A 13902-nucleotide genomic window follows, 5' to 3' on the forward strand; every position below is an offset into this window, starting at 1 on the left:
GGTTATGATAGTTGGACGATTTTATGGCCTACTTTTTTCAGTTTATATATTCAAATACACACACACACACACACACACACACATTCACACTTAGGATAGGTTCCAGCATCCTGCGACGCCGGTTGGGATAATTTAATATTGGCACAACTTTGCCGCTCTTTGAGATTTGATAAGACTGGAAAAAAAACAAGGTTAAAAAGTATGTAATTTTCCAAGAGCTAACAAAATAGCATGTGATGCATATTAGCCAAGATTCTTGTTTTACATGGAAAATATGACAGGCGAAAGAACAGAGCCATGAAACCATCATATTGACCGCACTGGACTTAATTAAATGTAGAAATGAATTTTCCACCCGACTGCCATAGTTGGGAGGCCTCAACAGAACTAATAATTTTTGTTTAAGCATATCAAAAGCCCGGGAAAATAAATTGATGAACGACAAGGTAATGCTACTCATCACGATGCGGATGTACATTGTGTTCCTCCCGAGTTATTAGTGAGGTCTAACAGCGATAACTTCAGTACGAGGACGTCTTCAGCCGCCAACCGAACAGGGATCCCAGCACCTCGGTTCTCACAGATGGTTCAAAAATAGAGCTGTAACTGCTGAGAAAAGTAGGGTATCGCCCTGGTAAATAAAAAGAAGAAAAAAAGTATTTCTCAAAGAAATAAGGGTCTCATTGAAAAAGCTTCTCAAATGTTCTGTCATGGTATGGGGCTGTCAAAACCAGGAACCAGCTGATCTGCAGCTGCAGGCTTTCTAAGGAGCCAGAGCACCGTGTAGGGTGGAGAGCCCTCTGCACTGCAGATGGAGGGCAGGGGAACGACTGGCCGTATGACCTGCTGGGTCTACCAGCATAGGACTGCACAGGAGAGGCTGGGAAAACAGAACCTAACAAGAAGACTGGATACAAGGGCTGGCCAGAAATACTCAGTTTGAACTCAATATAGTATAGTATAGTAGAGAATAGAATAGAATACTCTTTATTTTGTATATACATAAACATGAAATTTACTTTCTGCATTTAACCCATCCTAGCTGCGTAGCAGTGGGCAGCCTTGCTTAGGGGCACAGACAGGAGTATTAACCCTGACATGCATGTTTTTTTTTTTGATGGTGGAGGAAACCCACGCAGACACGGAGAGAACATGCAAACTCCACACAGAAAGGACCTGGGACGGCCTGGGGTTCGAATCCGGGACCTTCTTACTGTGAGGCAACAGTGCTAACCACTGGGCCACCAGTAGTATAGCACTTTAATACAAAGGAGCGCCAATTATGAGAAATTGGCAATTCTCTGGGATCATTTATGTTGTCTGTGTTGACAGGTAAAACCTGAACACGGCCTTTTAGATGTGAGATGCATGTTCATTTCTCAGCTGATTACACCATCTTACATACGCACCCAAAGCAAGGGGGAAGAGAGGGGCTTGTGGACGCTCGGATCGGTGAATTGCAAAGACGTGAGATCCTCGTGTATCCATGCTGTTCACAGTGTTCACGGCACCGCACTTCAAGGCCATGGCACCGCTTCACCTTACCTCCTCGCCTCTCCTCAGAAGCCACCCCTGTCTTCAGGAAGAAATGCGTGTATGTGTTTCAGAATTCATGCGCTCATGTCACCCTTTCCCTTTCACTTATCATCTCGAACAAACTGCCACCCTATTGGTCCTGCACTACAATTATCCACAACATACGCTGTGAGCCAGAATAAAGGCTCAGCTCCAAGCACACTTTCTGACACCGACACAGGGAAGCAGATCTTGTTCATTGGTTTGTTTACTCACATGCTTCACACATATTCTCTCTCAGAATATTGCATAGTTACTCAACAGAAGATACAGTAATAGGTCCTTATAAAATACACAATGCATACATTCATACATACGCACACACTTAGACACCTGTATTCACAAACGCACAGGCGCAGGTCTTACATTTGGCTCTGATTGTTTATTTACTCGCATGCTGCACACATGCAGAAGTGATCTCAAAATGTTGCATATTTACTAAACAGAACACTGCATTAGGTTCCTTTAAACACACACACACACACACACACACACACACACACACACACACACACACACACACACACACACACACACACACACACACACACACACACACACACACACACACACATCCTTAACTGTATATGCATGCGCACAAGCCTAACAAGTTAAGTATCTGAAACAAATTGGAAAGATAAACAGGGTCAGATAAACACACACCAAGACAATGCTCCCTGTGCCTTCGACTTCTGGTTTGGAACAAGGCCATCCAGATATACTTCCTCCTCTGCTTCGCATGCTCCTGGACCCAGGCCAGGACCATGTGGTCACCCCTCAAACCTCCCAATAACCATAAACCACCCCGCCGACTTTTATCTTATCACCGCCAGGAGGCTATTCAAATGTAAAAAAAAAAACAAAAAAAAACCCAAAACAAAACAAAAAAAGCATCTGTTTCTGATTTCCCGCTGCTATTTTTATTGTCCACATAATACTCGGTTTACGAAATCATATTTCATGTTCTTGGGGTATTATGTTAGGACATCATGATGACCTCTGTATTACCAAACACTGAAGAAGTTTTCCACACCCATGCAGAACTGGAACATTATCTCAGTCTTTTATATATATGTATGTATTTGATGTGACTATCAGGACTTTTCTGCTTGCAGTTCAACTAAACAGTGTGGTCAGCATAAGCTGAAGTCATGGCTTCTGACCTAAAAAAGCCTCTTGTGCCATTTGCCAAGGTGTTTGTATTTCACAGCATTGGCATCAGATTTCTCTCCTGTTCACAAATAAATGAGTGTGGCAACTCTCATTGCAGGAGTTCAGACAGTAAAATGTGCTTCTTGCTGGGCTGTGGCCATCTTTCCCCATCTTGTGGCTCATGATTTAAAGCAGTCTGATGTTGGTTGTTTCTTGTAATACACATTGAAACCAGCAGAGGTCAGAGCCTGACAACAGAAGCTCGTATAAGGGCGCGCTTGGCTGGCTGCAAGCTGGAGATGTGTATTAGGGTACATGACAATTTGAAAACCAAAAAACTTGACAGTAATTTTCTGGTTTTCAGATGGTCTCACTCTTTTGCACACACATCATCATCATCATCATCATCATTAGCAGTCACTCGGGGTCGAGTATGACTGTCCTCCTTCTAGATCCTTGTGGGTTTTCAGGTGGGCGTAGAGAACGATCCTAGAGCCGCATATTTTGGGCCAATGTGGGCAAGGGTGTGAAGAAGCTGTTGAGGATGTGGTTTGGGGCTCTCTGGTAACTCGCTTCTTTCTGAGTATGCGCTTGTTTTCAGCCGCACGTTGAAGGTCATGGTTGTAGCACCCAGCACCCTCACAGACAGCCAGTCTCCAGGCCTCCCTGTTTTTTTTGGTGCTACTCCCCAGATGTTAATCGATGCCACACTGGGCCTTCATGTTATTTTTATATAGCTTCTTTTGTCCTCCTGGGGCACGGCGTCCTGTCACGAGCTGTGAGTAAAGGACTTACTTCAGGAGGCGAGAATCAAGACATGTGGAGGACATGGCCAGTCCATCTCAGCTGATGTTGTGCAATGGTGGCAGTTAAAGTAGGCATGTTGGCCTCCTTGAGGACACTGAAGATAGAGCGCTTATCCTCCCAGCTGATCTTAAGGGTCTTCCTGGGGCATCGCTGTTGGTATGCTTCGAGTGCCTTCGGGTGCCTGCTATATTTATGTGGTCCAGGTTTCTGACCCATACAGTAGGGTGGGCACACACACACACACACACACACACACACAAACACACGCACAGAAGCAAATTTAAGATAGGGACAACACGCTGTGCTTCTGATAGAGGCAGGAGCATGTGTGCTTAATATAAATAAGTAACCCAAACCAGCCTGGACACAACATAACATACCAACATCAACTTAACGTCCATTTCTCCAGCCTCAGCAAATGAATGACGGATCAGTTGCTGGGGAAAGTTTTTTTCTCTCAGCTCCTCTATATTTTCGCTTTGCTCTCGAGTTGCCATGAAGCAATCCCTCCTGATGTTGCAGTTCCCATAATAAACTGCTTAACCAGACCGCCCTGTCTTGGTGTGACGGCGTACCACTGACCCGAGAGAATATCGGATGCTACCCAGGGCCTAGCCTTCATAGGAACAAACCGTAGGACTCGCCTCTCAAAGTCAATATTGAGGTACACAAACACACAGCAGCAGCTTGACACGCTAGCTCAGTTTACACCCAATGATTGTAATCGGCTGATACAGAGGGGGGGGGGGAATCAAGAAAGCTACAAAACAAACATGTTAGTTTGAGACAATTAGGCCTATTTTACGAGGGCTTTCCGAGAAAATGCTACCAAGCAGGTAAGTGAGGGCAGGGCTCTAACTGCAGGGAGATGCTGTTCCTGATAAACACCCGACTCGGCAAATTACTAGGGCGAGATATGAGCCCCCCGAAATAAACACATGCACCACACTGCATGCAGTGATAGGGAGGTCATGCATATTTCAGTGGTCAGTTTTCTCCTCGAGGCTCCTGTCAGGCAATTTAAGAATGACACCGGTGAGAGTGAACGAATGCGGTGAAGGTTTGGAAAAAGAGGCATAGACGGAAAAGGGTCAGTGCTGTAAGGGGGATGTCTTTATAAGACTTTCACACAAACTTTTTATGGAGCGATGGAGAAAGAGAGACAGTGATAGCAAGCCTTTGGACGGAAAAGAGCCTTGGCTGTGTGTGTGTGTGTGTGTGTGTGTGTGTGTGTGTGTGTGTGTGTGTGTGTGTGTGCGCGTGCGTGCGTGCGTGCGTGTGTGCGCGTGTGTGTGTGTGTGTGTGGACGAGGATATGTACCAAAGCCTTTTCATTCAGCATTCAGAGACAGAATGAAGGATTGTGGATGACAGCTTTGCATTCTTCTCTTTATTGAGGAAGCTGTACCCATTTCTAAAAAAAAAAAAGAAGCAAAAAAATGTGGATTAATAATGCATTCTTGGAAGAGTAATGAAATAAGATGACAAAAGCAAGAATACAACGTAGTAGACATACCGCATCGAAAATACATTTTTCTGAGTGCACACGGGGATGCCACACTGGAGGACTAGAAAAACGTGTCAGAAATCTACTTTTTCGCCGTTCCTTTTATCCGGGACAAAACCGATATCTGTGGGTGACCTTCTTCTGACATCAGTGTCAAAATCCATCTCTAATTTGGGATTTCATGAGGACACAACCTAGATTTGCTTCATGGAGTTGAAAACGAGTCGTGAATATTACCCGTTTCTAGCAGCCCTGGTCACCATTAGTTGCTCCAGTGCCTCCTGCAATGTACTGCATAGCTGCAGACCTGTGCATTGTATCCCTTTAGTGTTGCAAAACTTAAACTTCTATATTGGCTTCTCCCTTCCCCCTCCCTTCTTTCTGACCATTATATGAATAAGGGCATAATGTTGGATTGACAATATCATCAACCAACCAAACTTTGGTTTGCTGCCCATAGGAGTATTCAGATGTGCCCACAGCCCAAAGGTATTCCATCCATGCCTACTATGTATTGTTGCCCATAGTGGATGTAGCATGGGCAACACTGTTAGGCTGTTAGGCTGTTATCAAAATGCATGCGTAGCTAACGGTAGCAGCATAATGAAAGTGGCAACAGGTAGAGAAGAACCTGGTATTTCAATCCTGATCCCGGTCCAATCATGGGTTCATGGCCGAACCGGACATTTTCACACCTGAAACGAAAGTAAACATATTCTCTACATGGTGTAATGACGTGTGCATTACTGACACCGTATTGTCTCGTATCATGTTTGCGCTCTCGACTAACAGCAGAAGGTAAAATGGTTTTAACCTGTTAGAATCCAATGATTGTAGTGAGATTAACAGCGTTGCTATTCACAGGACCGGCACGGGGGGGCCGGGGGGGGGTGCGGGGGCTGCGAGGCCCTGTGCAAACTTGACGCGCTGCTATTTGGCGCCCTGCTCATTGACATGCATATGCGCATGAATCAAGGTCACACTCACATACCTATTTTAGTTCTGGACGCAGATATTCTGTTTCTACTGCACGTGTCATGTGGGTGCAATGCATTTCTACCAAGTAGGATAATATGGCGTCATCGTGCACATAGTCTCAGCTGTGACCCCTTGGCTCATAATCTTTCAAAGAAAAAAGAAATCCCCTGTAGAACTATTGGCTCGACATCATCAGGTCAGCTCAGCCGTCACTTCATCTTGGCATGTTGGAGTATGATGGTATGCTGCAATTCAATATTTCCAGTCTATAGCCAACATTTCATTCAGATTTTAGATCAATTTTCAGATCGGTCATTACGCGTAGACCACGATCACAGACACATGCGTACGGCTGTTCACCGCATCTCTGGAAGTGTTGACAGATTTACTGAGCATCTATCCCAGCAGTCAGTGGGCGGCAGGCGGGGAGACACTGGATTGATTTATTCGGGACACGTTTGACACAATGTGTTGCAAGACAGTTGCGATACAAACAAGTTGCAGTATTTATTGGCCGTCGTTTCAAGTAGGACACGTTTTGTTGTGCATCCTTCGGTGAGCCCTTTTCTGACGTTGTAGGCTACATGAGTCTGCATTCTGGTCTATCATGTAGCATATCACTCCATCATTCTTGCATATGTTGTTCTTGTTGAAAATGGCATGTGCTGATGTGTACAGAGAAAAATAGCCAAATGGTGTGTGTGTGTGTGTGTGTGTGTGTGTGTGTGTGTGTGTGTGTGTGTGTGTGTGTGTGTGTGTGTGTGTGTGTGTGTGTGTGTGTGTGTGTGTGTGTAAGAAAGAGATTTTTGGCATCAGGCCATTCTTATACTTCTCTGTAGTGTTGTTGTAGGGCACTTGCTATAACAAGGTGTCGTTGCTCTCACTTGGTATCTCAGATGTTATGTTGCTGTCGCTGCAGTGTGAACTACAGATGGGTGTACTATACCTGTTAGCCCAACCACCCAATATACCACCAGCCATCACTGATAATTCCATTATAATTCTGTTTATCCTCTTTCAATGTTGTATTGTGTAAATTGTGTAAACACAGCATCCATTGCACGTTGTCTGTCTTGGGAGAGAGTTCCCTCCTCTGTTGCAGATCCCTCCTCTGTTGTTCTCCCTGAGGTCTCATCCTATTTTTTTTCTCCCTGTTAAAGGGTTTTTTAGGGCGTTGTTCCTTATCCGATGCTAGGACAGGATGTTGTACTACTGTAAAGCCCCTTGAGGCAACGTTGTAATTTGTGATACTGGGCTATACAAATAAAATTGACTTGACTTAATCTTTCGGCAAAGTCTGCCTAAAACCGATCCTTCTAATTATATCTCAACAGACTGGTTTCTGGAGTGCTCTGAAATCTGAAAATGTGAAATTTCCAAACCATTTCTTCCAGAGGTGGAACAACAGCAGTTTTGCACACATGCAATAACATTTTGGACTTCCACAATGGGAACTTCTCAGAACCAGAATCATGTTTATTGGCCATGTAGGTTAGCACTACATGGAATTTGACTCCAGTTTCATGGCTCTCTGTGTACTTAACATAGAATAACAATGCTACAACACAACAACCTTCAGATATACACACAAGGATTGACTTATACAGGTGAAATAAGAGGCAATAAAGTGCAATGGTGCAGAGACTATATCAGGGATGCTGACATAGATGTTAGCAGGTTACTTACATACAAGGCTGAGGTAGATGGACATGACAGAGCACCAGTATACGTACAGTGTACATTACAGTATATACAAAATGGTTGAATTTATTTTACAGTGTTAAGTGTTCATTTGAATGACAGCCTGTGGAAAGAAACCTTTTTATATCTGGTTGTTTTGGAGTACTGTGCTCTGTAGCACCTACCAGAGGGGAGGAGTTGGAATAGGTTGTAACTGGGGTGTGATGGGTCAAAATTGTGTCCAAAATTCTGTTTTGATCTTTAGAAACACTTTCTCAGTTGTTTCGCTGACAGAAATAGAGAAATATTTGTTGATCAGCAGGCAAAGGAAAATGTTCATTACCTTGGTTGGTAAACAGTGGGATGGTGTAGTGAGTACAACCTTTGGAGGTAGGAGCAGGGTTTTAATCCCCAGCGTCAGCAAGCATTTGCCCTAATAAAGTATGATTTAAAAGGTACAAACCTTAATTCAAATGTAGACAAAATGGTAGCCCGCTACCAAAAATACAAGCAGATTGGAACATGCTATCTCTCCCAAATTGACTGACAGGTCTCTTAATACAAGGCCTCCCACTAAACAACAAGTAAATCTAAGTTTCTTATTTTTTTTCTGATACTATGAAAGGTCTGGGCTCAGCCTTAGAGATAGGGTGAGGAGCTCGGACATGTGGAGGGAGCTTGGAGTAGAGTCGCTGCTCCTTCGCATCGAAAGGAGCCAGTTGAGATGGTCCGGGCATCTGATTAGGATGTCTCCTGGGAGCCTTCCTTTGGAGGTTTACCGGGCACGGCCAACTGGGAGGAGACCCCGTGGTAGACCCAAAACTCGCTGGAGGGACTACATGTCCAATCTGGCCTGGGAAGACCTGGAGTGCCCTACTTAGCTTGCTGCCACCGCGACCCGCCCCCGGAAAATCGGCTGAAGATGAGATGAGATGAGACTATGAAAGGTTTGTGTTTGGAGTCAGTGGCGTGTTCAGTCCTCTCTGTAGTTAAGTAATATATTTGTTGGGTGCTCTTTGGTCCAAGGTTAGTAGTTTCAGATGAGAAAAAGAGAACAAATCACTCTGACCAAGGCACTCCGTGTAATTAAAATGTCTTTATTGAAACTTAGACATATCCAAAAAGGACCTAAAAGTGCCCACGCGTAGCGGCTCGGGCCTTCTTCAGGGCATAGTCTATGAAAGGTTTGTTTACATTGGTAATTTTTTTGGGGGGGGCCCCCCTGTCCCCCTTTTTCTCCCCAATTGTATCTGGCCAATTACCCCACTCTTCCGAGCCTTCTCGGTCGCTGCTCCACCCCCTCTGCCGATCCGGGGAGGGCTGCAGACTACCACATGAATCCTCTGATACATGTGGAGCAGAGCGGTTGAAAAATAGAGTGGCGACACTCCCATAGGCTCCCATTGTAAAAAATGGCGGCAACTTTTCTGGCCATTTCTCTCTCAACAGCCCTGATGTGGAGTTGCCAGCCGCTTCTTTTCACCTGACAGTGAGGAGTTTCGCCAGTGGGACGTACTGCATGGGAGGATCACGCTATTCCCCCCCAGTTCCCTCTTCATCTCGAACAGACACCCCGACCGACCAGAGGAGGTGCTAGTGCAGTGACCAGGACACATACCCACATCCGGCTTCCCACCCGCAGACATGTAGGGACACCCGACTAAGCCGGAGGCAACATGGGGATTTGAACCGAGATCCCTGTGTTTGTGGGCAACGGAATAGACCGCCATGCTACCCGGACACCCCGAGGTGGTAATATGTTTTTAAACATTAGAGTAAAACAGGCCCATATTTTCAATTGTAATCAGTTGAGAAAGACACAGAATGCTTATTACTATCTATAACTCAAACTCTTTAGTTATGTATGTAATTATACCTACTTTTTGGGCGGCAAAATAAATCACAGATCTGGCCTTTAACCATTCAACAACAGGAGGATGGTAGGACCTGGGTCAGCAAGCGTCTACCTGACGAGTGTCCTTGAGCAAAAAACACTTACACCTAGGCCTGACCTCCCTGTACATGGGGAAAATGTCAAAACAAAATAAAAAAGAAATCCCTTGAGGGTGTCAGTAAGGTGTGTACATATGCGTGAACAAGGAAGAGGAATGGTGACGATGCAAGAAGTAGAGGTGACGAAGGTGGATGAGTTTAAATACTTGGGGTCAACTGTTCAAAGTAACGGGGGGTGTGGAAGAGAGGTTTAGAAGAGAGTGCAGGCAGGGTAGAGTGGGTAGAGAAGAGTGTCAGGGGTGATTTGCGACAGAAGGATACCAGCAAGACTGAAAGGGAAGGTTTACAAGATGGTAGCGAGACCAGCTATGTTATGTGGTTTGGAGACGACGGCACTGATCAAAAGACAGGAAGTGGAGCTGCAGGTGGCAGAGTTGAAGACGCTAAGATTTTCATTGGGAGTGACGAAGAAGGACAAGATTAGGGACGAGTATATTAGAGGAACAGCTCAGGTTGGATGGTTTGGAGACGAAGCAAGAGAGGCAAGATTGAGATTCTTTGGACACGTGTGGAGGAGAGATGCTGGGTATATTGGGAGAAGGATGCTGAATATAGAGTTGCCAGGGAAGAAGAAAAGAGGAGGTTTATGGATGTAGTGAAGGACATGCAGGTGGCTGGTGTGGCAGAGGAAGATGCAGAGGACAGGAAGAGATGGAAATGGATGATCCGCTGTGGCGACCCCTAACGGGAGCAACCAAAAGTAGTAGTAGGTTTCAGTAAGGTGTATCATCAGTCCTGGGTTATTGTATTCTGTCTAATGAAACAGAGATACCACGTCCCTGTCTGCCCAGAAAAATCACCCTAAACTCTCACAATGATAAAAAAATAAATATTTGCCACCATTGCATGCTTGAATAGTGCAAGCAAAACACATTTACATTACATTTTGCCTGTTGTGAAGATTTGTGATCATCATATGCATGTGTGCACCCACTACCTGATTATAAAGAGAGAAAAAAAACAAGGCAAAAAACCCCATTGCGAATCCTTTAAGCCAACCAACTTGCATGCACATCTGATGGTCTGTATTTCCCCTTTTTGCTCTTGTTCTTTGTCTCATAGATGTCATCTGAAGCATCCTTGCCAGTGGTTTTGTTCCTTTTCTCTTCCATGAAACATCACCCTCAGTGCTTTAGGTTTCACACTGAGACATATCTGTCAGCTGGCATAAATAACCTGCTTATACTGCATTTATGTGTCCCCGCTAGCAGAAAGCCTAATCTTGAGTGAAAGTACTGTGTTCTCCATTATGGACAAGAAACACTATTTCCATCTCCCATCTTTCCTCTTTTTTTTTTCGATTTTGATATACACTGAACAAAAATATAAAAGCAACACTTGTTTTTGCTCCAGTTGAAATCAAAGATCTAAGACTTTTTCTATGTACACAAAAGGCCCATTTCTCTCAAATTTTGTTCACAAATGTGTTTAAATCTGTGTTAGTGAGCGCTTCTCCTTTGCCAAGATAATCCATCCACCTGACAGGTGTGGCATATCAAGGTGCTGATTAGACAGCAGGATTATTGCACAGGTGGGCCCTTAGGCTGCTCACAATAAAAGGCCACTCTAAAATGTGCAGTTTTATCTTGAAAAGAGACATTTATTAGGCATTGAACTATGGATTTCACAGATGTGGGGGGAGGGGGTCAGAAAACCAGTCAGTATCTGGTGTGGCCACCATTTGCCCCACACAGTGCAACACATCTCCTTCGCATAGAGTTGATCAGGTTGTTGATTGTGGCCTGTGGAATGTTAGTCCACTCTTCAATGGCTGTGCCATGTTGCTGGATATTGGCAGGAACTGGAACACGCCGATCCAGAGCATCCCAAACATGCTCAACAGGTGACATGTCTGGTGAGTATGCAGGCCATGCAAGAACTGAGATGTTTTCAGTTTCCAGGAATTGTGTACAGATCCTTGCAACATGGGGCTGTGCATTATCATACTGCAACATGAAGTGACGGATGAATGGCACAACAATGGGCCTCAGGATCTCGTCGCGGTATCTCTGTGCATTCAAAATGCCATCAATAAAATGCACCTGTGTTTGTTGTCCGCAGCATATGCCTGCCCATACCATAACTCCACCGCCACCATGGGCCACTCTAGTCACAACATTGACATCAGCAAACCACTCACCCACATGATGTCATACACGCTGTCTGCCATCCGCCCGGTACAGTGAAAACCGGGATTCATCCATGAAGAGAACACTTCTACAAAGTGCCAGACGCCATCGAAGGTGAGCATTTGTCCACTCAAGTTGGTTACGACGACGAACTGCAGTCAGGTCAAGACCCCGGTGAGGACGACGAGCATGCAGATGAGCTTCCTTGTGACGGTTTCTGACAGTTTGTGCAGAAATTCTTTGGTTATGCAAACAAATTGTTGCATAAGCGGTCTGGGTGGCTGCCCTCGACGATCTTGCAGGTGAAGATGCCGGATGTGGAGGTCCTGGGCTGGCGTGGTTAAACGTGGTCTGCGGTTGTGAGGCCAGTTGGATGTACTGCCAAATTCTCGGGAACAACTTTAGAGATGGCTTATGGTAGAGAAATGAACATTCAATTCACGGGCAACAGCACTGGTAGACATTCCTGCAGTCAGCATGCCAACTGCATGCTCTCTCAAAACTTGTGACATCTGTGGCATTGTGCTGTGTGATAAAACTGCACATTTTCGAGTGGCCTTTTATTGTGACCAGACTAAGGCACACCAACTCCAGTTCTTCTTGCCATGCCTCAGACAGAGGCACAGACAGGAGTATAAACCCTAACATGCATGTCTTTTTGATGGTGGGGGAAACTGGAGTACCCGGAGAAAACCCACCGCAGATGTGGACAGAACATGCAAACTCCACACAGAGGATGACCTGGGACGACCCCCCAAGATTTGACAAAACCGGGGTTCAAAACCAGGACCTTGTTGTTATGAGGCAACAACGCATTCGGCCACCTTGCCGCCCCAATTTTTGACTGTCCAAAATAGCAAAACTGTCTTGATTTTCAGAGAAAGCGGAAGGGTAAATCATAAAAACTACAAAAAAGCAGAGATGACATGAAAAAAAATCACATTTTTTATAACCTCATTCACAACTCTTTGTTAGTACAGGATTCCAAACACTTTTCCATATAAGGTGGTATAGAGGGATATTTTTTTCCCCGTGTGGCAAATGCACAACATGCATCATTATATTTGTATGTCCTGTGCTGTTGTATTATGTCTAATAAAGCAGAATTCCATAAAAAATGTTCCTGCCGTGCCCTGAAATCATCTTAAGACTTACCGCAAAGAAAAAAATTCAGACTAAACCAAAGCAAGGTATTCATTACCATTAGTAAAATACAGGGCGGCATGGTGGAACAGTGGTTAGTGCAGTTGCCTCAAAGCAAGAAGGTCCTGGGTTCGAGTCCCGGGGTAGTCCAACCTTGGGGGTTGTCCCGGTTCGTCCTCTGTGTGGAGTTTGCATGTTCGCCCCGTGTCTGTGTGGGTTTCCTCCAGGTGCTCCGGTTTTCACCCACAGCCCGAAGACATGTAGGTCTGGTGTGTGTGTGTGCCCTGTGTAATGGCCTGGTGGCCTGTCGAGGGTGTCTCCCCGCCTGCCGCCCAATGACTGCTGGGGTAGGCTCCAGTATCCCCGTGACCCTGAGAGCAGGATAAGTGGTTCTGATAATGGATGAATGGATAGTAAAATACATGTATAGTACACTTTGAAGAACATCTCACTTCAAGTGCAGACATATTTATACTATTCTAGTCTACTAGAATAGTATAAATATGTCTTTTTCATTATGTATTGTAACGATCACGGATAAATAGGCCCGGGCTGCTGCATTGGTCACACGAATGCAGCGAGTCGGGGGGGGGGGGCAGCCTGGGAACCGCCACAGCCGGGACGCAAACCCGTATCTTATGCACGGCGGGCGACAACGTTAACCAGTCGACTAAATGGTCCCACCCGTTAGCCAAGGGCTACTGAGCCTATTCATCCGTGATCGTTACAGAGGATATTGTACAGTGCAACGTGTTTTCTCTCTGCTTAAGACAATAAAGGCTTCGACTTTGCTATAGTGAACAAGGCAGGGAAAGGATGTTTATCATATGAATAACTACATGGTCATATGAATAAATACTTTACACACACACACACACACACACACACACACACACACACACACACACACACACACACA

This window comes from Lampris incognitus, chromosome 7 (genome assembly GCF_029633865.1).
Source record: "Lampris incognitus isolate fLamInc1 chromosome 7, fLamInc1.hap2, whole genome shotgun sequence".
NCBI lineage: Eukaryota > Metazoa > Chordata > Actinopteri > Lampriformes > Lampridae > Lampris > Lampris incognitus.